This window comes from Acanthochromis polyacanthus, chromosome 4, assembly GCF_021347895.1.
Source record: "Acanthochromis polyacanthus isolate Apoly-LR-REF ecotype Palm Island chromosome 4, KAUST_Apoly_ChrSc, whole genome shotgun sequence".
Lineage (NCBI taxonomy): Eukaryota > Metazoa > Chordata > Actinopteri > Pomacentridae > Acanthochromis > Acanthochromis polyacanthus.
Genome location: NC_067116.1, coordinates 33,671,607 through 33,695,546, shown reverse-complemented (window position 1 = coordinate 33,695,546; position 23,940 = coordinate 33,671,607). Strand labels below are relative to the sequence as shown.

The following is a 23,940-nucleotide window of genomic DNA, read 5'->3' as shown; positions in this document are numbered from 1 at the left end:
CCTCAGGTCATAGAGAGAGAGAGAGAGAGAGAGAGGCAGCGACTGATCGGCAGATAGAAGAAAAATGAAACACAAACAGGAGTTGTGAGGCCCAGCTTTGATGTGCACACACACAGATCCTCTCCTGTTCACCACGGATCAGCTGCATCGGCTGACGTGCAGAGAGGAATCAATCTAAAAGCCTTTCTCAAACTGAAACAGAGGCGCTTTTTTTGCACTTTTTCTCTGTTATCATTCCATTTTAAATCTAGCTGACTCTCTAAGATAACATCTCCACAGTGATTAGTTCACCTAATGAGAAGTCAACTTGACCTTTTCATCCTCTTTTCCTTTACAGTTGTCACTTACTCCATTGCTGATCATATCTGCAGCTGTTCTCTGTCTTGAGTAATTCCTTAACAAACTTGTTAATTTTCTCCTTTTACCTAACTTTATACATATCAACTTTAACTTTTTATGTTGCATCAAAGCTGCACTAATCACTATTTTTAGCTTAAGATGAATCAGCTACATGTAATGTGAAAAAGTGTTGCTTTCAGAGACAAATTCACAGGAATCTCCAGTGCACTTCTGTCAGCTCTACAGAGCATTTTGACTTCTTTAAGCTCATTGTTTTGGTTCACAAAGCACTGATGTATGTTTATTAGAGCATTTAGTAGCTCAAAAAGCCAGATGCTTCCCTCAGGAGATGGTGGAGAACAAAATGAAGGTGAAAGAGCAGAAATATTGGGCTCACTTTTATCAAGAGGCCAGAAGGTGATATAATTTTGCTTCCTGCCTACTGGAGACGTAAATCAGCATATGTCTGCCAGTGAGTTTGCCATATAAACAAATGCAATGATAGGCATGTATCCAATATATATATCAATTTGGTCAAAATGTTTTTTAAGCTCATTTCTTTTGGGTTTTTTGTCTTTAGACAGAATGAAACTTGTCCAATACCAGCTAACAGGGAAGAATAATTACAGCTTTTCTGAATAAATGTGATTTCTGAAGACTTCCCATCATTAATGGCCAAAGTTGTGTTTGTTCCATCTCCAAAGTTTTTTATTGCTTGGACAACAACTGGTTTTGTTTCTGCTTCTTTTACTCCATTTATTACAGCCATGCAAAACACAGCTACACCACCACTTTCTGATGGCACAACACAGCCCAGTTTATTCACCCCAGAGCAGTTACTGGGAACAAGTCTAACCAACATTTGCTTTTTTTGAGTTTTCTGCAACATTCAAAAAAATTACTTCAAATTGGTGGTAACAGTTGTATGGAAACACTTCTACTGTTGTGTGTAAAGCCAATTCCATTTCCACCAAGTGGAGATATCAGTTACTGCTGCTTTAAATCATCAAGCTTCACTTGATTACCACTTAACCTACCATCATCTTTATTTGAATGAAATGAGACATGAGGTGGATCAGAGAGAAGTTTTTTCATTGAAGCAAAGGATTTAGATATTGATCCTGCCTGTCACTGAGCAAATACTGCTTGATCATTCTGAAGTAAATGAGGAAAGCTGGCATTTTCATCAAACATTCTCTGGATTAGGTGGAGTCCAGTTTGCCAGAACTGTAAACAAAAGGCACGAGAACGTCAGACTCCAAATGAAATACTACACCTCTGGGAATACCAACCTCAGGAAACTCTATATGCTCTCTCTATAAAATACAATGCAGCTGCTCAGATTGGTTTCACCGCTCCAGGAGGACTTGAATCTCATGCCTCTGGCTGACTTCTGATATTTAGGCAGGCAGGGCGGCCATAATGCCAGAGGGCCGCGTTAAAAGGATACCCAGTTGCTCGTGGGGAGATTCAGTTACCCCGTATGACAGTCAGGATTGACAGCATCACTCTCAAACACCAGAGGCCTTCATGGAACCAGAGACACTGACTCAGCAGCTTCATGAAAACGCCTTCAGCTTAAACATGTAACTGCAGCAGAGTAACGCCGCTTTCCTTGCTCATATGATCTGTAAATCTGATGACAGTCAACTGTACAGCATTCATGACTCTAAACCCACCTCTGATACTTTGAGAAGTGCATGAAAAGCTGTCAGGTGGATCCTCACAGGTTCCACAAGGGTGAGGATTAGTATTTCATTCACCTTTTCACTTTACTCATACAATCAGTCAGCGGGACTCCAGTTATTCATAAATATACAGTAGTTTCATTTTCTTTACCTGCATAATATTGGCAAAATGCTCCTGTCAGTTCAAATGATTCATCCGCATGAAGAATTTTCACTGGTTTTAATTGCTTTTTATTGTTTATATGTGAAACATTATTAATTTTGGCACTAAATATTTGCTGTTTATGTTTGATGGAGTCTGTTTCTTTTCAGTTTCTTTTCTTCACGTCAACGGAACTATGAAAACCAAAACCAAGAAAGTATTGATCCACTAACAAGTTATATGATTGTATCTGAAGTGAATTCAGTGCCAGAGAGCTCAGTTGATTAAAAACACATGTTCACTGAGGTGCCAAATGCGAAAACAGAAAACAGTGGAAAGTAGAAAATAGTCCCCAACACGTGCAGGATTTACTTGTTTCAGTACGATTTGTGAAACAGAACCTATGAGTTGTAAAAAGAAACACATCCATTGTAAAACATTTAGATCCAGGGTCTGGCATGTGACATGTATGAGTTAATCCTGTGAAACCCTAACCTCACTGGCAGCTTTGAAAGGCATGTTCTCATAGAATAAATCACCAAAATCACACCATTCATCAGACCCAGAAACATGAGATTGTTGGTTTTTTAACTTTCTGACTCATCTGTATCCTGCAGTTTATAAGCCTAAAATCATAACATTTCATCAAACTCGCTTTATTCTACATGTATAAATCTGTTAAAATAAATAACTCCAGCGAACTGAGACGCCAGCAGTGAGTCAGCGTTTAACATGACAAAAATTTAGGAACTGTTTTGACTAGACTGGGTTGAACTGCAGGCAGTGTTTACACCAAGTAGAGAAGAGATACATATAGAAACAAATTAAAATGTAAGTAATGGAATATCTGCTGTTTTTTCCCACTATCAGAGACATATTTGGGTACTTTAAAAAATAGTATACATGCCAGTTGTTTGTTTTTTTCATTTTTTGTATCATAAAAAATAAAAGCAAATCGTAGTTATTTTGTTTTAAAGATTAATTTAAAGGATTTATAGCATTTTAACTTTGCTCTACTACACCAGAGATGTGTTTGAGTTGTCTCTACTTCTAGCCATGGTTTTTTCTGTTTCCATAGAGGTGCAGAACTTTGTTTTCAGACAGATTGGTGTTAATGGAAGCAAGGAATTAGGCCACTGAAACAGATTTTTATGTTGAAGTATATTATGCACTGTTAATGTTATTATATTCACAAACATGGCTATGTGGCTACATGTGTGACTATTTATTATTACTACACCCGTATATGTATACATATGTGGGTACACATATAGAGCACATGTATTAGCAAACATGCTGAGCTGACTTGTACGTGGATAATTATAATAGATCTCTGCCTGCCGTATATTACAGAGTGCATGACCTTAATGTCCTGCATGGCAGCCTGTCCATGTGCAGATTTAGTGCGTCTGTCTGTTTCTGTTTCATAGTTGCGTGTTATCAGTGGTGCTGAAATGCAGAAGGTCAGGATGAGGCTCACCTCCGTGCTCACATATCCACACACTCTTGCAGACACACCCACCCAAACCGCTATATGCTGCAAGAGCTGTTTGTTCAGCTGGATCAGGGGATCCTCCTCTTCTTTCAGCAGAGGAGTAGGGAAGTTAAATTCCATCCTTTCACAGGAACCTCTCCGGGGTCCGGGGCATCGATGGCAGCAGCGTACAGCAAGCAGATGTTGTATTTTTCAGCCCTGATTTGCTCTCTGGGGGCTGCAACCTCGAGAGCGATTCAGAGCAGATTTAAGGGCTTGTGTGTTTTTATTACTTGGCTGCAGCTCCCACAGGTGCTTTAAGGGGGGAAAGAGCCCAGCTAGCTTGTTATGATTACAACCCTACTCTTCCTGAAATGAGCGTGTTTTTCTTTTTCTTTTTTCTTGTTTTGCTTGTGTTTTTGGTCAAGCTGAGACTGTGCGTAAAATTACAGGAAATAAACCAAAGTGTTTCCACTGAGGGACTCCAGAATCAGTGATAACAGCTCGGCCTCTTTCAGGGTCATTTATTATCTTTGCTGCGTGCACTTCGCTTCATAGCCTAGTCTTTAGTTTGGATTTCTGTGCTGTTGCTGGAAAATGTAACCGTATAGCTCGGCATTGGTGCTGACTTCGCAGGACCGTGAGTGGAATTGAGGTAGATACGAGCCGTGTTGAGACTTAGGTTGAAATTTGTTCAGGGATTTTAGCCTTTAGACTCGTCCTGTGGTCTGCCTCCGACTGCCATCTGTTGAGAAAAGCCATCTGGTGGAATTTTGGACACCATTAAAAACAGCTTGACTGGATGAAGATAACTTTTCCCTCCACCACCTCTGCTGTACGCTGGTGGTCTTGTACAGGCAACCACCCAAACAGACTTTCGAGAACACACCCAGAACTCCGAGCAGAAAAGAAAAACAGCCTTCAGGCCGCATACTACATTCACAGAAGATATATTTATAAATAAATAAAGGTGGCAGTTTATGTCAGAAGAATCCAGCTTTTTAAAGTTTGGTTAAAACCTGGGCCGCTATGGTTATGCTCACAGCAACAATCCTGTGTAAAGCGGTCTGCTGAGTATTTCACCGTTTTGCTTGAAGGCAGAATGATTGATGTACTTCTGTATGTGCAGCGTATTTAATTTCCTCCACCGGTGTTGTCAGGTGAGCAGCTTGTAGGTTTTATAAGGTTCTTTTGAATTATTTGCTTTGGTAAGCTGTCTGCTTTCTCATTTCACTCAACTTTACTTTGACATTCTGTAGTTATTTTCATTTGCATCAGTCTTCATTGTTTGTTTTTTATGACAAGAATGAAGTGAAACGCCTCGATTGTTTCTGCTAAACCTCTGCCCTGTATATTTGGAGGTCTGGTTTGCTGACGTTGAGCATACTTGTGGCCATAAGTGCCTTGAACTGATTAGATTGTTAGATGGGTCAGGCAGGTTAAGCCTCAATGTTTAGTGAAATGTTCAGGTATAAAGTGTGTATTTAAAGTCCCTCTCTGGTCATGATATAAACTCTAGGTGCCCTAAAAACTCACCTCTCTGTATCTCACTAACATATTTACATGTTTTTCCCACTTAAAAAATCCCTTCTTGACTTTATGAACATTTACTTAGCAAACAAGCAAACTGTCATAATTTGAAATCAAGGACTAAAGCTACTACAAATTTTAAGTGGTAAATCTGCCACTTTATACTGCAGGTACTTTTTCCTGACTAATACCCGTATCATTAGTTACACGCACATAATTGATTTCAAGTCAAAATCACACTTTGAAACCATTTCCAAAGACTGCAACTAATGATATACTGGAGTTAAGCTGACTTGTCTGTTTTTTAAGTTATTTTTTTGACCTTTTATTGGATTTCTTAGACAAATTAATTGAGAAGCAGACAGGAAAGTAGGGAGAAGAATAGAGGGAAGAACTGCAGCAAAGGGGCCGTGAGATGGAATCAAACCCTGTTCATGGGTCGCCCGCTCAACCCGTTGAGCTACCTGGGAACTCCTAAACTGTCATGTTAATGCTTTCACAAATTCATCCTTCTTGTCTTACAGTTACGCTTTTGATAAAGTCCCACATGTAATGCTTTATCACACTTTAATTCTAGGCTACTGTGAATATTGTACCGTAGGTTGACTTTGAAAAATTATAGGGCAAATCCAATTACAGTATCTGTCAGAAAACTTGCAATGACATATTCATCCCAAATCTTTAATCTCTTGTCCAGATTACTGTATATACTCCTGCTCCTGCTGGAAGTGTCTCCATGTGTCTGAGAAAAAGAAAAGATGAGTGGCTTGTATTCTCAAGGGCTCTGACTTGCGTAAAACTGTCACCACATACCCAGCAGAGTGTGTCACGGGTGCCATGTCGTTGGCTGCACCCACTAATTTGGCATCGTGACATAACAGCAAACCCATCATTACCAAACTGCTGCTTCTGCAGTTCAGTGGTGGCTGCAGTTCAGTTCGGCACGAGGCAGAGAATAAGAGGTGAAAGAGATGCAGGTCCTAAGAAAAGATGCAAACAGCGTGAAGGAAAACACAAAAAGCCCCTCACAAAATAGCAAATCCAGAAGGCATATCTGCTCTTCAGCCGCTGCTTTATAGCCAAAAAGAATATTTGCTCTTTCAGCTTGATGGCACCTGTCCCTCGCAGCACAATAACCACAATGATTTCAGTGCTTATTGGCATACTCTGGCCCTGCCATTCATGGAGCACTTGCATGAGCGAGCCCTCCAGGGGCAGCAGGCTATTCAAGAGTCAGGCCTACTTTCTTTTCCCAGCCTCTACCCAGGACCATTTCTTTATTTTTCTCAGCCAACTCCCTAGGGACAGAGGCGTATTCAGAGCGAGGCCGCCGACACGTGAGCGGTGCCCCGACGGAGGCCCGAGTCTGGCATCTGTAATGTCATGTCAGAAAGAAACACTCCAGGGAGCGTGCATGCAGAGATTAGGGGGAGGTGAAGATGTTTGGTTCCTGCTCGGGACAATCTCACAGATAAGACTGTCTCAGAGGAACAGTAAAGCAAAAATTGTCCTGAATGTAATGAAAACTAACCCAGCTACTTTCTAACTCCCTGGAGATTAATCTGAGCTCAGTGTGTAATTAAAACAAGATGTTTTCCTTGATATGTTGCCGCCATCAACTAATAATATGTTTTCTTTCTTTTTTTCATGTCTCTATGGACTTCGTTCTCATGATCCATAGGTAAGTACCAATAAAATTTCCACTACATCTGGAACCAATCTGTGTCTGTTTTTAAATAACCATTTTTTTAAACATATTTCGTACATTGTGTTGCTAGTTTTCCCAGTGCTGCTCAAACACACAGCTGCAGAGGAGTCATGGTTCACTACAGGGCTGTACTTGAGTTTACTTTCCACAGCTGAGGTATGATGAACTGTGAAGGAGCACGCCCTCACTCCGCGCATATGTGACCATTTCCATAGAGACACAACGCTCGCAATAATACACACAATGCCATCCTTTTTGTAGTCTGTTGGCGTGAGCTGCGATGAGGTGTCAGTGTGGCGCTAACAGGCCCGCTGTGATTTCCTCAGCGTAGACACTCCAGCTCATTGATGCTCTCTGCACTGCTGTGCTAATGAGTGGACACACACCTCTCTGTTTCAGGCCGTGGACATGCTACACACACGTACACATTAGAGGTCACACAGCAGGTCACCACTTTAGCACAATCGTCTCCAGCAGCGTATGTCGGCATATTGTGTTGTAGCAATCCGCTGCTATTGTTAGAGGCTAACAATAGGAGAACACTTCTGGTCTAATCCCAGTGCGGTAGAGGTGACACACTGGTTTTGAGAATCTGTGTTCCCATTACATGCTCCTCATCAACAGTTACATTTAATGTTTTCTTTAAGCTCAATTTGTACAGGACTAGTATTACCTGAATGTTTCCATCCATCCATTTTCTTCCACTTATCAGAGTTTGCTCACAGTTGCAGGAGACTAAACTGAGCGTTCCAGACATCCTCTACCCAGCAACAGTTTTCAGCTTCTCCTGGGAGATCCTAAGGCGCTCCCAGGCCAGATGAGATATATAATCCCTCCAGCAATTTTTGGGTCTGTTCTGAGGTCTTCTCCCAGCTGGAGGTGGTTGGAAATCCTCCAAAGGAAGACTGCCAGGAGGCATCGTAATCGCATGCCCAAACTACCTCAGGTGGCTCATTTCGATGCAGTGAGCAGCAACTCTACTCCAAATGTCCAAGCTCTTCGTCCCATCATTAAGGAGGAACCCAGCTGCCCTAAGGAGGAAAATAATTTCCTTTAACCCACAATTTCATTTTTATTTCCCAGAACTCTTGACTATAGGTGAGGTTTGAAACTTAGATCAACTGGAAACTCAAGAAACAGCACAGTATTGCACCAGCATTATGACCGCTAGTAGTTCATAGTAATTGCTGAGGTAATCTGAAGACTTAAATCTTGTGCAAATTTGCCATATTTGATAAAAAAAAAAAAATTCCACCAAAAACTGCCAAACACAGACTCCATCTAATAATGTTAGTGCCATGCAAATGTGCGCCTTTTTAAAATGGTGCACATCAATGCTTTAGCATGTGTAGGTGCCTGGGATGGATCCGTCAATCTTGTGTTTAGTAGACAACCCGCTCTACCACCTGACACAGTCACCGAAGTAGCTTCTCATTTTGTTTTTTGCAAGGTTTTTTCTTTTTACTGTGCCTTTCTTCTGCCACTTTCTTGCTCGAGAACTATGGAGGCTGTGCTGGTATTTATAATTGAAAGTTTTGACAGTATTTCAGTGCAAAATCAGAAGTTTCTTTCAAGGAAATAGCAGCTTAAATCCATCAAAAAGGCAAAGTCTAAAAGGATGGTGAGATGAATGGCATGTATAATATCAGGGAACATTTTGAAGGGTTTCAAGAGGCTCAACAGTGTAGTGTGGTAGCTTATTAACATCACATCTGTCAGTAAATTAGAGTAAAACGCAGAATTCGTTATTCCGTACGAATATAGTGCAAAGAAATAAAGATACGTGTGTGGGAGGGGCCATTCCTAAATCATACAAGGTCCCCAGGTAACACTGGTCCCACACAAATGAGGCTTTAGTGATGTATTTTCTTCCTAAAAGATGCCAACTCACACTGCTCATGAACAGCTTGTGTGTTTGGGAGCTGCCTGGGTGTGGCGTTGGAAGCCACCAGGAACTGGCCTGATCCTCTCCATTGTTTCCATTCAACGGGCTGCTGGGCTTGCTCTCTGCATATCCATCCTCCTGCCAACTGTTGGTTTGGGTTGAACCAGCAAGGCCTCCAGTTTATTCTCTTTCTGAGTCTGAACTGAATCCTAGCAGGCAGAGATGTGTGAGGGACGCCTCAGCTCAGCCCTGCCAGCTCAGCCTAATGCCACTCCCTCCTAATGACTTTCCCACAGACACGCACAGGTCACTCGCCTACAAAGCTGACCTCAGTCTGACCATATTTCTCAGTTAAACAGAGGTTTCCATTGCAATTGTCCGACGCAAATTCTGCCCTCGTTGTCTCTCTCCAAACCACACCTTCCCTCGTGTCTGCTTTCAGGGTTTCCTATTTTCCCTTCGTTGTGCGTCTCTCCCTTCACAGTCTGTCTGTTCTGCTTATTGTGCTCCATGTGAGCGCTGAGTGATGCCAGTAAACTGGTGAAACCAGAGTCTGAGGCTCGCACAGCTCAGTGTTTACACAGGAAACTGTGGAGAAAACCTTCTGCGATTAAGCTGCTCAGACACTTACATAACAGTCTGCATATTCCCATGTACCTTCAGCCAGGTTACAAATGTGTGAGGTTACTCATCGCAGTGATACTGTCCCACTGTGTACAGACACCTGAACACACACATACGTTCACATATACACATGTATGTATGTTTGCTATCAGTTCACACTTTCCTTAACCTCTGCGGCTCTGTCTGTGACCGGAGGCTGTCGTGTCATACAGACTTGTACCCTCTGACCCTTCAGCTTGTCACTCACTGATTAACAAGCTGATGAACGAGCAGCTGAACAAAACACTGGAAGTGCTTCTGTTGTTGAGAGCTACTTGTTGTTTAAAAGCTGTGTACAGTCCCTCAGTCAAAGTTGAGGGCCAAGGCTGCTGTTGTGACTATGAACCAAACCAACTGCACAAATAGCACCAGTCAGCCAACAGTGTGCAGACAAGCCTTTTATTAGTAGCTCTGTCTTGTACTACTGTGTGAGTCTTTGTTTATTGTGGCACGTTAAAAAATTATTTGCTGAAAAAACATTCAAACCACCTGCCTAATATTGTGTAGATCCCTGTCTATTGACACAAGACCTCTGGGGGCATCCTGTGGTGTCTGGCACCGGGAGGTGGAGATCTGTTGTGGGTCGGACTTGTTCCGGCACATCTGGTGGATGCTTCATTAGAATGTGATCTGAGGAGTTTGGAGGCAGGATTATTAAGACTTTAGGCTGTTGAGCAGTTTTAGCAGCGTAGCAGCTGTTCTACTGGGGGAAGTTCCATACAGAACATTGTATTGTAACTAGATGATAATTGTTTTATTTTTCAAGTGTCAGTGCTTTTAATGATGAGGCTGTTTGGCCGTGGCTGTTATTATTAGGATTTCTACAAGTGTATTGCTGGGAAAAATTGCTTTATTATAAATGATGATTCATTTTCTCTAGGGCAGCAGATAGATGGCTGCAACTAGGAGTGCACACATTATCAGCCTGAGCAAATATGAAATCTGATATTTAGTCAATTATCAATATAGTGTTCTTAAAAAAAATGTCCATAAGAGAATTTGATTAATTTTAAAAATGCTCTGACTTGGCTCTGATGCAGCTGCTTCTGTCTACCTTACTTATCTCAACTCTCTAGAGCACATTTAAATTAGTTTAAATGTACATATTAAAGTATATATCTGATAATAAACAAGCATGAAATAAAATTGATATGTTTTCTTTTAAATCGATATCAGTGCATGACTTCAGTGTTGTGAAGTCAAGCACATGGAGCTGTGACCTTACATAACGTCTGCAGTACAGAGGCACCATGATGCAGGTTTTTTATATGAGTGGCGTGCGGGAACAAAAGGCTCGGTGAAGCATGCTGTTTTCACAGAGAAACAGGCTGATGAAAGATTAATCTCTTCTGCTATTCTTTTCTTATTTTTCTTGGCTGTGTGCTAATGGAAAGGTAAATTCACCCCTCCGCTGCTCATCCTGTCTGGCCACAGTGAAAACACCTTTTTAAATGCAGCCGTATTCCCGTAAGCGCTCGGTCTCGTGTTGACAGACCCGAAGCTGCTCATATTACTTTTCCCCTTGTTCTGACTTTATCATTATCCTCTGCCTCGTGGTTAACACTACCTTTATTTCCAGTAAAGCCAGGCACTCTTTCTTTACTCTCCTACCAAGAATTCCCGCATTTCCGAAGGTGCCTGCGAGACGGGAGTGAAGACTGAACAAAAGCGGGAGGTCAAAGGTTGAACATTTTCATTTGTGAGACTAATAGGCCAGGTGTACCTGGACAGGACGGAAACCCAGAGAGCTTTTATTTTTTCTTTTGGGACCAGCCCAGACACACCCCTTCCTCTTATGCTGAGGCTGGGCGTCGGAGTGTGAGCACTTCAAAGGTCTACCGAAAGCAGGGACCCGGGCCAAGCACAGCGGGGAAGCCATTACAGCCCAATAGGAGTCAGCTGTGACCTCAAAGACCGTTAAATGATGTGATATGAGAGGGTGTGCTGCAGCCTCGCAGAGGCCTCTGTAGCAAATCAGGAGAGAGCTGTAAAATGAATTTCGTGCTGATTTAAGGGGTGAAGGAATTTTAAGTGTGCTTTAGTGTATAGGCTGTTCATTTTTTTCTTGCCGTTTTCTTTTTTTTTTTTATGTTTCCTATATGTGATGCATTAACGCCCCAAAGAACAGGTTTACAACTCATTTCTTGCCTCAGACTGTAGTAAAGAGCTCAATATCTACACACGGTGTCAGCTGCTGTTTTATGGAATTAACTTTAAAAATGAAAGAATGTGTACTTTTATCATGAAGCGTCAGTAGACTCAGTACCTAGAGCATTGACCAGAATACAAAAGAAGCCAAGTGGAATGAATGAGTGGCCAATGAGCTGTTGATTTACTTCAGTGTTTACTGATTTGAGTTGACCTCCCAGTCTGTATACAGACCTAATAATGAGGTGTCTAAAGGTCAAGAGGGAAAGGTTTCCGAATGCAGACCTGACCCTCGCTGACCTTGCTGAGTGAGCACACAGAGGACAGGAAAATGAAAAAAACCCTCCTCTGTTCAGTGGGAGTTTCTCTCTCATTCACAGTTTTTGTCATACCGTAGGTTTTTGGTTCAAATGTGAGTCAAAGAGCACGACGGAAGTAAACAAGAGGTCAGACTGTACGGAGACGACACGGTAACAAAATGTACAGATGAGCAGAGAGCCATTCAGAAGTGAGCTGGGTGTGAATGATTTGTGTTGTTTCTAAGATTCTAATCTGGGAACATCTGCTTAGGGTGAATTCCAGATGATTTCGTCATTGTTTTCACTCCGGCTCATAAGTGTAAATCGTGATTTAATTACAGCAAACTGGAAATTACAGTAGAAACTCCCACTGTTCCTGTTTGAGCTGTTCAGCATGATTTACAATTGATTGTAGTGCATAACTGCAGGAACTTCTCCCTTGAGCAACATGTTGTTTATAATTTATTCATTTGAAGTGCAGACTGTATATAAATGATAGATATAATTCCCCACATCTGAAAAGTGAAGCCAGTGAAACTTAAACCTGGATTATTGCTAACAGCCAGCAGAGGGCGACTTCTACAGTTGTAAATGAAGTCAGATTATACAGAAGTCTATGAGAAAATGACCCTGATAATAACTTGGTTTGCTACCTTAGTAAAGACTTTCATAATGGATTTATGGTCTCTCATGGTACTTTTGTCTCTCCTTCAATACAACGTGATGTCAGTTTGTAAATTATGGTCCCGTTTAGAGCAAAACAGACACGAAACCAGATTGTGCTTTAGGACATGGTTAGTTTGTAATTCACAAGTCACTACTGTGTCAGAGGATTTCAAAAAAGCAAGATGCAGATGGCTCTAATGCGTTGGCTATGTACATATTGTACAATTTTTGTTCTTATGTAATAATAATAATAATAATAATAATAATATCTGTTGATATGAATAAGTTGTTGGCAAATATGTTCAGAACATTATGAATCGTTTTTACTAACAGTCAGGGTTTTGTTGGAATGGCCAATTATCAGATCCAATATTTAGCATTTCAATAATTATTGGTATCATTATTTTTTTAAAATTCAATTCAATTTTATTTATATAACACCAATTACAGGTCAAATTGTCTCAAGACGCTTTACAGAACCTCTATGGCTGAATCCCCAGAGCAAGCCCTAAGGCTTTTAATCTGAAACCAATTTTAGATTAAATAAATCCATTTAAAAATGTGATACTGGCTTTCTGAATGGTTACATGTCGTGAGTAGTAGCCTATCAACACAGAAGGATGAATGTTGAAAGATTTTCTTTTTATCAAACATCTTTGTCATAAATGCTGGTTGACCCATAAACAGGGGCTATAGTCCCTGATGCAGTGGTCATGAGTTTGAAATCCAGCCCATAGTCACCAACTCCTGAGTGAAATGTCCTGCTTGTAGCTGCTAAATGTTCTGTTGTGTTCACCAGCTAAATGGTATTTTTTTCCCTGATTGTTCTAGTATACAATGAATCTAAAACAGCTGCTTGCTGTCGCTGTGAGCGCTGCTAATGGTAGCGCTGAGAGTGAACCGCAACGTTACAGCTGCAACTGGTGAGACCAAAACAATGAGCTGAAAGATGATAAAACCCTCAGCAGCACTACGAATGGTTTACAGTGTTGTGTAAAATATACATATGAGTAACAGCACACTACACGTAGCCATTCAATCTAATTATCAAAGCATATTGATTAGTGCATCTCTAAATATACTGGTGGATCTGATTGTTGCCAGATCATCCCTTTGGTTCATTCCTATCTGAAAACCTCTGTCTGAATTCATTCGTAGTGTCACATAAATGCTGTTATGACACTCCAACAAAATAGCCTGCTCATTACTGTACTATAAAACACACCACACAATCTCATGAACATTACGCAGGCTGGAAAAGTTTTACAAAGGAAATGTTTCTGAGGACGTCAGAAATTTTTAAACCTTTGCTCAACACATCCTCCTCCTTTCCGAAAAATCCGCTCTCCCTGCTCAGAGTGAGAAATCTTCTCGTTGGCATTGTGCCCTCCCTGCGATATGCTCCACTCTGGAGGGTTCAAAATGGAAAGTATTTCAAAGTCACCGCAGCCTGCTGTCAGACTTTGTAGTGGTAATCTGAAGCAGCTGAGAAAACAGGCCTCAGTCACACACCGCTCCTCCTCTGCTGCTGCTCTGAGCGCTGGCCCATCTTCAGGAAGATTTCACTGAAAGCAACACGGTCTCAGATATTATCCGAAATAATTCTCAGTCGGAGCAGTTTAAACTCCATCTGTGTGTGTGTTTGGGAAATGGATAAACATTAGAAATTTCATAGCTTTGTGGAGGAGTGTGTCACAGGAGGGAAGCTTTGAGCAGTTTTTTTTTCCTGTCGCTGCAGCTCGTATGAAGGTCTGCCTGTTGATACACCTCACTGATTATTTATAGTAGAACATCTGTCTCATCTGTTGCCATCAGCAGAACGTTGTGTTGATTGTGAGGTAATGCATTTTTGTGTCTGTTATAATAAGGACTGTTATATCTGATGGGATTCCCCCACTCCTTCATTCCAGTCCTTGCTGTACCTCCCAGCACACATATACGGTTTAATCCAGGCTCTTTTCCAATATCTGCGCACAAAGCAGCGTCTCCTGAAAGCACACTTGTGATTTCATCTCACCACCAGACGGGGTTTCATGTGCGGACCTGCGGCTCTGCCAACGCATGCATTCTGACCTCAAGTCAGGAAGTACAAGTAGACTTTAGTGGGCTGCAATTAAACCTTTCACAAACCTGCGTGCTGATGTCATCGTCACACATAAAAACCTCACTATGTTAAATAATGACTCACACAGAATGAAAATCAGTTTTGTGAGACTATAAATAGAATTGCCTGTCATGATGGGTTCATTCTTCATTCCTCAGTAGTATTGAGGGACAGTAAGACGCTTCAGGAAGCCGACCAGAGCTTTGATTACAGATCAGGAGCAGTTTGCGGTGGAACCTGCGAACAGCTGACAGCAGCATCAGGATGATCATTAGCCCCCCTGTAGGCCTCCTGGTTCCCAGCATCGCATTCCAAGCAGAGGTCGAGGGCTCAGTCGCTGTCCCACATCAAAGCTCCAGGTGAGGCGAGGTGGAGACCATTTAAATAGGTGTGGTAGGAAGAGTAAGAGAGAGAAGGCGAGACTTGAGGTTTCCCGAACTAAAATTACAATTAGTCTTGGCTGTGACTGGCCTGTGCAAGCTGAAAATGTTTGTAAGTGATCACACTTTCCTGCATCACTTGCGCTCATAAAGTGAACATAATAAGTGCTTTTCAATATTAATAAATAATGGAGGGAATTAATATTTAATCCTCAATCAATCTGCTCAAAATGTGAAAAATCTGCAAAATGATTTGTGCCGAAACTATAGGTTGATTGTGATTGTCAACATTCATTTTTTAAGTCATCTGTTAAACCTAGATATGAAATACCTGTTGATTTCTAAAATATTTTATGCTATAACAAATTTAATGTACCACAAAATTATAGGATAATATACAAATATGTGAATAAAATAAACTGTTTCAGGAAAAAATTATGCACTTTGGTTTGAATCTATTATGAAACTTTTCCAACTGAGCCATATTTATGAATATATGCAAAATATCTGACAGATTGTTTTTCCTCTTTATGATGCCCTTTAAAAAAATCTAATGATTCTAATTGGTACTTTAAGCTGACAAGCAAAGTCTAAGCCATGCATAATCTACAGCTGCAGTCAACCAAAGAAAATCCCACTATTCATCCAATTGGCTGAGGGAAACAATCTGCACATTATCTCCAGATGAACTAAATCATCCACAGTCCACTAAGTGCACTCTACCTGGTAGCCTTAACCTAAATTGATAATAATTAACACAAAAAGAGTATTAAAAACTTGTATTTGCAGCACATTAAATCATTTTAATCTGGTTATTTTATACTGCAATGACAGCATGAAGGGCAGACCAGCATGCACCTGATTTATGGAAACAGAACTACTGAATGCAGACACGTTAGCCTGCCGTTTTTACTGAATATACGTGATGGTTGTTGAGGTGTAATTTACAAACTGCTATTTAAAAAGTTCCTGCTTCACTTTTTGGCCGTTCGTTTTAACAAAATGCAGCCACATCGACAACTTCTTCATAACGGTGTCAGTTTGTTTGGAGTCGAATTCGAATAAACATGACACAAGTTAGACGTAGCGGTTTCCATGTCCTGATGGCAGATATAGTGGATTGATCCTGGAGGGTTATTGATGTAGCGCTTTTCTCATCATGAGGAGATTTTCTGACAATGAGATTTGGATCGGATGAGTATATCGACCAACCATTGACCTGGAGGCCACAGTCCTGTATAATCCACCTTATGGACAGCAGATAGTGAAGATAAACTAGTAACTGTGTCAGTAAAGAAGCATGCTATCTTTCTGTGTGCTAGTGTAGAAATGCAAAATAACATTGACTTCTTATACATACAGTATGTTTTGTACAGCAGTATATGTGGTTACACAAGCTCCCAGTCATCACTGCTACTATCATGTCTGCATTAAGCAACTCACATCTCAAACTAAGTCGCTGCAAACGTTCCACTCTGGGTTTTTCTCAGCAGAGTATCTCAGCAGGAGTTTGGGCTTTAACCTCATCTCCTTAATGAGTGTAAACAGTCTTGCTCCACCTGCTGCAGTGGGTCAGCAGCAGCAGCAGCAGCAGCAGCAGCATCAGCTGGGTGGATGTGGGCTCAGAGCGGATTACCGGGGAGACGGCTGTTATTGTGTGTCTGCTGGCATCAGGACTCTGGTCTTTGTGCTTTACTAATCAGACCTCAGAGGGACTTTCTCCAGCAGCCGACACACAGCGAGCAGCAGCGGCGATGTTTCCTTTAATGACAGCAGAGTCAGTGTGGAGCTTTTTGTTGGTGGCAACAGAAAAAATGCGAATCTCAGCAGTTTGATTAGTGTCTGTTTACATTTTCCTGCTTCAGGTGAGTACGTTTTTAGATTCATTGTGTCACTGCAGTGTACATGTAGCTGTAGGTGCTTTAGTTATGTTGCATGATTGCATGAGTGGAACAGTTTGTTTTATTTTATAGCTGCTCTGTTTTCTATCATGTTCACAGCAATGCTAGATTTGAATCGTTCAGAACATAATAATGATTCATTCAGACAATGAATCACAGTGACACTTTAATGTTTTAACCGCACAGTGTTTAAGTGAATGACAACAGTGTCCTCCATCCTGCGCATCCGTTGGCATTCCTCTACACCCTCCATGTTCGCCCATTGTGGGCTACACGGCCAGTGTTGTTTCAGCAGTTTGGATTAACACTCCGCTCCTCCTGCAGCGCACCATAAACAGATTAGCGGTTGTCCAAGTTGGGGCCTGGCTGGGCCATCTGTACCCATCGCTGCTGGGTGGGGAAGGGGGACACTGGGGGAGGAGTGTGAGCAGATGTTGCATGGGAGCTGTAGGTCAGTATGGCAGTGGAGCAGAGGCTGCAAAGACATGGGGGACACGCTAAGGTGACTGAGGGAAGAGACTGATTTCATGTTTCACTCTGATGCGCAGAGTTAAAAACCGCACCTCTCTGTCATGGCTCTCGGATGCTGCCTTAGGCTCACATCCCAAGGTACTGTGTAATTTACTGGGGCCTTAATTGAGCTGCATGTACCTCCCATTTCTTTCTATACTGCATGCATGACCTCAACCACAGCGGTTGCACAAACATGTCTGCGCTTTGTTCGGACGTCGTCACGTGATCTAAGAGATGATGATATGGATGCTTTCCTCTTCTCGGCTCGTGCTGTTTGGCTGCTAAATTAGTTTAACCTGAGTTGCAGAGTGTGAACAAAACCCTTTGGCAGGGAAGTCCTACACACTCTGGCGCTCACCCCAGGTTTCATGCATTGTTTATTTTTTTCTTTCCAATCTTTAATTTAACTGTATTTAACCATGAAATGTCTAATTGAGATTAGGAATTGCTTTTATAAGACTGTCCTGGCCAAAAGCTCAAATTAACCCTCTAAGCCTCAAGCAGCTGTCACATGTTTACTCACTTTGCGCTCAGTTTTCACAGTAAGTAAAATCCAGCATATCCATGGAAACGGCTAAATCATGACAAGAAGCAAAGAGACTTCAAAAATATATTTTGGATGGTATAGCAAATGTATAATGCCATAAAACATTTTTTAAAAAACTAAAGTTGAATTGATTGTTTTTTAATATTGGGAAAAGTGAAATGACTATTTTCCTGAGTCCTGCAACTCAGATGTTTCATTACTTACATTTTAAATTTTATTCCATTCTTTTTTTCCTCTCTGCTCTGTGTAAGCACTTCCTGCAGTTCAGTCGATATATTCCTGCATTTTTGTCACGTGACTGCTGGTTGCAGTGGAATCACTAATAGCTTCACAGTTGCAACAAGGAGTGCAGAATTATTTGTTCCTAACAGAACTTAGTTAAAACAAACTGTAAGTTTCTGGAGAATTTTCAAATGTGACGTGAATAATAAAATGATTTTAATTAATACTAAGGACAGTTGGACAGATGAAATTCCAGTGATTCTTTCTGTTTTTACAGCTACTATCTCTGATAAATAGTGCAAATTCTTGTGATTAAAAAAAACACAGATTTAAAAAAAAAAGATAACTTGTCTTTTTAAACCTGCCAGCTGGTTCAGAAAGTTAACAGGTTACAGATATACAAACATAAACCAATTTGGACTTACGTATGATTAACAGTGCCTTGCAATATCATAAAATCACTAAAAAACTTAATGATGCATAATCATAGAGGCCCCATGTGAGTCCGTCAAAACCAAATGTGTTGCATAAATTCAAGTTAAATTTATTTAGTGAGATCAGCTCTTTAAGATTTAAGCAATTTTACAACTGATTACAAGAACAGCTGCAGTGAACTTAAACACTCAAACTTAAAAACAATCTTTCTCCCAGTTTAGGACTGGCTCTGGGAACAGATAATATCGAGTCCTGGTAGCCAAGACAGCAGGTTCCCACAGCTTTTTTGTTGTTGACATATATACATAGTTATTATAGATATTAATAAAGCAGACTAAGAACAGCTTCAGAAACAAGAACATGCCAAATATTGAATCTACAAGTGCTCAAGGCAGATCTGTGTTCCCTGATGAAGCTCCAAACTTCTGATCTTCCTTAAAACAAGCATATTTTTGCATCTTTGAACAGACGTCGCCTCTTCACTCCTTCAGTAGTAATTAACTCATCTCACTTGCACAGATCTGAATGAAAGCAGTGAAGCCGGGTTGTCTCCCTGCTGCATGTAGTTCAGGCAAAAAAAAAAGTTTTAATCTAAGTGTGACCTAATGACTGACATCTGCGGCTGTGTTTTCCCAGGCCGCTGGCAAATTGTAGGTGTGTGAGAGTGTGAGTGGAGGTGTAAGGGGTTTTTGACTTGGCTCCTGTCTGGGCCAATACTGACTAAATTACAAGGCAGCAGCAGTCTGAGGATGCAGGCTTTCATCCCCACTTCTCCCGGCCTGCAGGGCTGCTGGCAGCACTGACTGGGGGGATGATCCTGCTGGAGATGAAGAGGAGGAGGAGGAGGAGAGATTGATGGGTTGTGTCAAGGAGCAGATAATGGAGTGTGTGATATCACCTCATTAGGAAAATTCACAGCTGGATGCTAAATGGGAACAAGTAGGGAAGAAGAAGATAGAGGTGCGGTGCTTGTTTAAAACTTTAAAAAGGGCCAGAAAGCTTCATTTTTTTGGTCATAAGTCTTATTTTTCTTCTCACCTGAGGCCACGTGGCTTATTTGGCTCAGTAAAACCATGTTGAAGATTACTCAGCCTGACTGTGAAAGTAAGAGAAAGCTGCCAAGAGGTCAATGAAATGACTGAAGGCTGATGTGTTTTCTTTGGCCTCATTTGGGGCAACAGCTGACCACTAAATTACCATTAAAGGCTTTCCCCATATGGACTCCTGTCTCCACGAAAACCTCTCTTAAAGGCCTCTTAGGAAGTCGAGCTTTGTTGCACAAGCGCAGAGTCACTTAACTGAGAGTCAGAGATTTGACTGAGCAAGGTGAAAGGAAGTACTGATGTGTTTTTTAGCCGGGGGAAGATTAAAGCAGCGAAAGTTTAATGGAGCCGGGTGGAGAGAGCAGTCTGTGTCCCGGTTGTTGTTGTTATTGTTGTTGTTGTCAAATGGGTTTTTAGTGTGCTGCAGACATTGATGGTGTCACAACAGGGCCAGCAGTTCATATCACAGCAGGGAGGCTGACAGACAGTGTCAGAGGGCTAATATCTCCAAATAAATTCAAGGAAGCATAACAAATGCAGATGTGTCTGTGCAGCAGACAAGGGGTCAATGAATGCTTTGATCAGTATAAAAATAATGTCAAAGCTGCAAGTGGCAATGAGGGGGGCCAAGCCTTTCAGCAGGGAACAGTCCCCACGGCAATTTGATTATCATAGGAAAAAACAAACAAAAAACTGCAAGCCTTAAAGAGAACATTTATTTATTGCACTGCTGCCCAGCGGTACAACACAGTGTGTGTTTTGCAGCTTCACCTCCAGATTCAACTGGCTGTAATGTACAGATGGTTCTACATATCTAAAATCCATCTGGGAACATTTGTGTTTGGTCTGAAAATCCTCTGTGCCAGTTTAGGTGAAGATTGGTAGAATTTCAAACTCAAACATTGAAATAATAGAATTTAAGCATAAAACTGCCATCATAGAGTGCTTTAAATTCACTTTGATTTAAGAAATTCAGTGATAACACAGTTTTAAAAAGTAGACAAATTAGGTGCAATCAAAAGGTATTGAGACTTTATTAATAAAAATCAAACACCATAGCTACCTTTAACCTTGGTTAAAGTAGTCTCCTTGTGCAATGAAGCAGTGCTTTAGCAACTCCCGTTATATAGATGTGTCACTGTATGCAATTACTGCTAGATCTCTTAAAATGTGTCCAAGTGGTGACTCTTTAACTTAATTTTAAAGTTACAGGGAGTCCAATCTGATGAGCTGAACAGCTGGGAAGCAATGATTGTGTTGTTGTGGTCACAAACTCCATGCATATTTGCTGGATTATGATCAGGCACACTGTGCATTGGAGTATTTTTGCCAAATGCTCTCCTTTAGACCCCTGAAGACATTACAGTAGAACTCTGCCTCCACAATGCGACACTGGGGGATGATTTTCTGTGCATAACTACATAAATGTTGAAGAAAACAACGAGCATGTTCCAGGTGCTCTTGACCTGAAATTCCTTCACCAAGCTCAGTCTGCAGCTCCTCCTCTGGTCCTCCTCATGCTGCTGATTCACACGAAATGTGATGTTTTCCTCACTGCTCCAGTTTGAGGTCCATGGAGAAATCACATTTGCCACATGTTGCTGGAGTGTGATACACTCTATGCACGCACACCACCCGGAACTTTTTGATCAACCCTGTTAGGCTCAGAGCATGTCACTCCTTCAACTTGTGCTCTTCAATGAGTACTACAGTTGCAGACAAGAAACTTGGCGAAAAAAAATGGACAAGTCTCTCGAATCTGTGTGCAAATTTCCAAACTTTTTAGAGGCTGCATTAGACTCGACTGGCAGAAAAAGAGAGAAGATAAAGAAGTAAAAGAAATCTTCTAACTGCTATGGATCTTTGAGGAGCACATATTGGGTTTAGAAAACAAAATGAAATTTTAAGAATAGTTTAAGATTTTGGGAATATGCGTAATTGTGTTCTTGCTGACAATTGAATAAGAAGATTGATTTAATCTCCCATGCCTGTGTAGGGATTCTGCAAGATTCTGGCAGAAATGAAGGGGAGACCGTACCTACAAGCACTTCAGAAACAAACTTTATCTCCTTTGATTAGCTCCTCCGTTGTTCATATCTGTGCACAGATAAGAGAGCGATCAATCTTGAAATTTAACTCTTATCAAATAAGCAAAAATATAGATTTCCCCAAACTATTTCATGAATAAAAATGATTTATTCTGACTTAAAGTTGCTCTCAGGTTATTCATTACCTCCTAACACATCATATCTGTGGGTCAGAGCAACATATTTACATTTTTTCAGATAAAATAATCCCACCCTGCCTTCAAATGCTTTAAATGTAACTACACCATTTTTTGCAAAGTTTCAAAGTGGAAATAAACAGAAATGGTATTGACCGTTTGTTTTTCTCATGATGTAAACGCACACTAACAAATCCATTTGAACATGTTAACAAGGTAAAAATGTTGATTTTTACCAAAGCTGGTCTTTAACTTTCAATCACAATTTCCCTTAAATCAATCATCTGGACCACATTATTTTGTAAAATTACAGTAATATGTGATGACACCATTCCACTGGAAGTCAATAACAACTCTAAGCCAGGAAATATTTCCATATTCACAGCAAAAATGAAAAATCAAACATGGCACTCAGAGAGAAACATCTGGTGGGAGTAAAACATTTTCATTCAGCTCTGCTCCACCGGCGTAAATCTGCTCTTTGCTGAGTTCACATTTAGCATCTCCAGCTGAGCAGGAGACACAGCACAGATCGTGCTTTCAGGTCAGCAGGGTCACAGTGGAGGCCTTTTAGATCACTCTAGGCTGTTTTATGGAAAACGTCAGGTCGCCTCGGAGTAACAGATAAACACACGACCTCTCCAGGGGATCTCATGCACGGCACCATGTTTCTTGGAAAAGACCTGTCAGAGAAATCACCGCAGTAGCAGCGCTGCGAGAAAATCACATGCAGCAGCTAGATGTGCAGCCGCAGCCTGAGGTTTAGTTCAGTCTCCCTGACCTTTGGTAGCTGCAATCAGGAGCTGAACTATGTATTTTGTGAGTGAAAGAGACTAAAGTTAGCTTCTGGCTGCAGTACAAAGCAAACTTGGAGCGTGCTCAGCCAAAGCTGGCTCTCATCACACATGGAGGTCAGACGGAGTGTGTTTCGGTAAAGCTGTCAGGTCAAGGACAAGCCTGGGAATGTCGGCCAGGTAGAGGAAGACTGACGGGAATGTTTGTCTGCTAAAGCAAGAGGCTCAGCAGTTAATCCTTGAGGTTTTTCTTGGATTTTACTACAGATGTGTAAAATGCAATCTCAAGCCAAACGCTGAGTGATGCTTTTTTATGCAGCTTAATATCTGACTGCTGTTATTTCAATGCAGTTGTGTCCATTTTTTACAACTGTTGTGTTTGATTTGCTTGTTTTCCAGAGTCTGACTTTAACATTTGTGCAAAGAGGAAGCTAAAATGTGTTTGCTCATTTATCTACACAGTATTACAGCATGAAATACTTCTGTGGCATTTTAAGGAGTCAGCATTTGAACAAGTTACAGCACAAAGACCCAACAACTCCTTTTAACTTTTTAACTACATGCAGCCCCTTCACGCATTATGTGTAATTTGAACTCTGTAACTCGAGGAGGTGAGACGAGGGGAGTAGTGGGATTAGTCCAGGTACTGGTCAGTGTTTAGAGGATGAAAGCCACACTATCAGGTTACATTAATACCTTCTGTGAGGCTGCAGGTAATGGCATTGCATTAGTAAACAGCCTATTGTCCTGTTATCAGTGAGTCTGATTGTGTTTCTTTGTCAGGCTTTAATGACGCTGTTATTTCATCTCCACCTTAGATCCCAAAGCATTTTTTGACTCTCTGCTGGTGGAAATGTTCATATGTGGAGGAATATCGGCTTCACGGCTCATTTGTCTGAAGCTGTGGAGTTCACCTTAACCAGTGTGTCGCCCCAAGAATGCTTGAGTGGAAATTTAAAGGTTTTCTTACCCGTGGAGCTCAGCAGGCTCCTTGTGATGAAAGCTGCCTTTCCATTACATCTGCTGGCATACGGTGCACTTACAACAGATCCCGTGACATGCATTGTACCTCATTTATTAGGAAACATATTAAAGAGTGCTTAAAGTGGTTGGTTTGTGACTGTTTCTCCTCGCTAAGCTGAAACTGGGCTGTTCCTTTATATTGGCAACAAGCTTAACACAGTATTTTAAGGACAGAAGGATTAAATGTGGCTGGAACAAGATGTTTTAGTATT

The 23,940-nt window shown here is 41.2% G+C and overlaps 1 protein-coding gene across 3 annotated transcripts in view; it reads left to right on the top strand.

The window, feature by feature from the left end:
* Positions 1–23,940, top strand: part of nhsa (Nance-Horan syndrome a (congenital cataracts and dental anomalies)) — a 73,487-nt gene that overhangs the window by 32,856 nt on the left and 16,691 nt on the right. The window lies entirely within an intron of this gene.